Source organism: Melanotaenia boesemani, chromosome 3, assembly GCF_017639745.1.
Source record: "Melanotaenia boesemani isolate fMelBoe1 chromosome 3, fMelBoe1.pri, whole genome shotgun sequence".
Lineage (NCBI taxonomy): Eukaryota > Metazoa > Chordata > Actinopteri > Atheriniformes > Melanotaeniidae > Melanotaenia > Melanotaenia boesemani.
This window is the reverse complement of record NC_055684.1, coordinates 15,095,900-15,099,345: the sequence shown is the minus strand read 5'-3', so window position 1 is coordinate 15,099,345 and position 3,446 is coordinate 15,095,900.

Genomic DNA, 3,446 nt, shown 5'->3' with positions numbered 1-3,446 from the left:
GTTTGCATTTACTCCAAATGATCAGTATAATTTTTATCCCCTTTTCTATGTGTGTGTGTGTGTGTGTGTGTATGCTGTTTTCTGCTCACTAGACCAGAACAGATGGTCTTGCAAACATGATGCAATGTGTGTCTAATTACATACTGCCTCTACCAGTGGGACGTGTTTTGTGGCAAATCGATGTCACACTATTAGTGTAATCACTTCCTCCACTGTAAAGTTGCTCACAGCCCCAGATCCCATTCTTCTAAGCTACTTTGAGTGCACAAATGGGTTCCAACTGTTAATGCTTACATGTTTCCAAATACGTTCAGAGCAACATCTGAAACTGAAGTAAGATTGTGAGAAATTTAAAAACAGTTGTGCAATTTCACCCAGCAAAAGAAAATGCCAGGGTTGTGGTTTTTCTGAGTTTTTTAAGCTGTGACTTAAAGCATGCAAGACAGGGCAGATTTAGTTTTATAGCACATTTCATTTACAAGACACTTTATATATCTTTATGTATTGTTCTTATTTCCTTTAAAGCTACTGGTTCATGCATTATGTTAGGACATATCTGCCTTGTGTAGTAGTACAGTGTTGATGGTTTTCATATATGTAGTACTGTTTTTCTAAAATATGTAAATGTTTAATCAAACTTGATCCTGTGACATTATGTGTTTTTTCAGGAATGTTGTAAAGCACTTTCCTATCCAATGTCTCCAAATTGCTGCACATCGACAATCAACGATATTGATTAAAAAACTAAAAAGATAAAATAAATAAAATGAAAAGATAAAATAAACAAATAAAATATTAAAACAATAAAAACAAGTTAAAAGATAATAAAGTAAAAATAAGTGGAAAGATGAAGTAAATAAAGAGACACAGAGGACCAAACAACTTATGCAGTATTAAAAGCCAGAGAATGAAAGTGGGTCTTTAAATGAGATTGAAAGCTCTCCACTGTGGGGGCAGATTGGACATGGAGGGGCAGAGCATTCCAGAGTCTTGGGCCGACTACAGAGAAGGCCTTGTACCCTCTAGTTTTAAGTCTCGTCTTAGGCACCACGAGCTGGGACTGGCCCTCGGACCTCAGAGCACACACTGGAGTGTAAATTTGGAGGCAGTTGGTAATGTATTAGGGAGCTAGTCCATTTAAAGCTTTAAATACAAAGAATAAACTCTTAAAATCATTTCTAAAAGGTACAGGTAGTCAGTGCACAGAAGCTAAAATAGGGCGATATGTTTGTATTTTCTGGCCCCAGTTAAAAGTCGTCCTGTGAAGTTCTGGACTAACTGCAAACGGGAAAGTGTGTTATTGCAGATGCCTGAGTAAAGAGCATTGCAGTATTCAAGACAAGAAGTAATAAAAGTGTGCACAACCTGTTCAAAAAGATTAAAAGAAAAAAAATATTTCACTTTTGATAAAAGACGAAGGTCATAAAAACTCGATTTTAAAACGGCATTGACCTGTTTGTCAAGTTTAACATCACTGTCCATGGTGACACCAAGGCTGGTGACTTTGGGACGAACATAATTTTGGAGGGGTCTCAAGTCAAAGAGAGCATTTTCAAACAGAATTATCTCAGTCTTTCCCTCATTCAGTTTTTAAAATTTTGGGGTAACCATGCCTTGACATCATTTAGACAGTTGAGTAGGGGTGTCAGGGGTCAGTGGCTATTTTTAGTGAATGGCATGTAAATTTGGCAGTCATCAGCATAGAAATGATGCAACATGCCATGTTTTCTAAAAATCTCCCTGAGTGGGAGGAGGTACAGGGCAAAAAGCATTGGCCCAAGGATAGAACCCTGGTGGACACCACAGTGCAGAGGAGCAGAAGATAAGGTGGAGTCCCCTAGCCTAACTGAAAAGGACTTCCCACTCAGGTAAGATTTAAACTACTCGAGAACAGTCCCTTGATACCCACACAGTTTTCCTAATGAGATAAAAGACTTGCAAGGTCTACTGTGTCAAAGCAGCTGTCAGGTCTAAAAGCACTAAAATGGCAAAGCTACCAGAATCAATTATTAAAAGAAGGTCATTAAAAACCTTAAGAAGTGCAGACTCAGTGCTGTGAAATGCTTTGTACCCTGAATGGAATGGGTCTAATGTGCTATTAGTGTCTAAAAATGGTTGTAATTGAGCAAGCACGCATTTCTCCAGGATCATAAACACCAGTTGTAGTTTAGAAATGAGACGATAATTTGCTAAAACCATAGGGTCAAGGCCAGGTTTTTTTCATCAGAGGTTCAACAACAGCCTTTGTACAAAGTGTGGGAACAGTGCTAGAGACCATGCTCTTGTTAATTAAATCCCTGACAAGGGAGCCAATGGTGTCCCAGATCTCTTTAAAAAAATCGAGGAGGGAGAAGGTCTGTGGGACAGGGAGAGAGTTTAAGTTTGTTAACCATTCCTGTGAGAACAGACAGTGGCACAGGCTCAAAATGACAGAGTAGCAGAGTACTCAGTGACCTTTGAACCACACAATGAAGAGGAAGATATTTTGGCCCTAACAGCAGCAACCTTGTCATTAAAAAAAAAGAAGAGAAATTTTTTGCAGGTTTCATTTGTAAACTCTAGTAAAGATGAAGGATTCAGATTAAAAATAAAACCAATTGTTTTAAAAAGAACACGAGGCTTGCTGACATTATTCGAGGGAAATTTAGAGAAATATTTTGTTTTCTCAGCTTTAACAACAATCTGATAATTCCTACAGCTCTCTTTAAGACTCTGGAAGGAAACTTCCAGATGGTCCTTTTTCCATCTTCGCTCTGCCCTTCGACACTCAAGCCAAACAGTGCAAGTGGCATCACTGTGCCAATGATCCTGGTCCTGTTTTGACTTTGGGCACATGGCTTTAAGGGGAGCTACACTATCCAATACATCCATACCCAGAAATCAGATTCATATTAATAATGAAACTATTTCAGACCCATTACTCATTTCTATTGCTTTTAATAAGCATTTTACTGCTATTGGTAGTTCCCAGCACTTTAATACCGATGATGCGTCATGCTTCCCTGATCAGCTTATTCCCTCCAGTACTTTTCCTTAAAAAAATTTTGCCTTCTGACGTTTTTGATGCTATATGTGTTTTAAAGGGCAATAGTGTTGGTCCTGATGGTCTTGAAAACAAATTTGTAAAACTTGCAGCTCATGTGATTATGTATCACCTTGCTGATTTATTTAATTTATCCCTAGCCACAGATTTAATCTCATCACTTTGGAAATGTGCTAGAGTTACGCCTCTATTTAAAAGTGGTGATGCCTCTGATGTCAATAATTATCGATCAGTCTCCATTATTTGCAATTTTGAAAAAGTATTTGAGAAACTGGCATTTAATCAACTATCACAATATATCGCCTTGCATAATATATAATCTTCCTCCCAGTCTGGTTTTAGGCCTAATTTTTCCACTACCACTGCTCTTTTAAAATTCTCTGACGTGTACTCATCCTTTGAC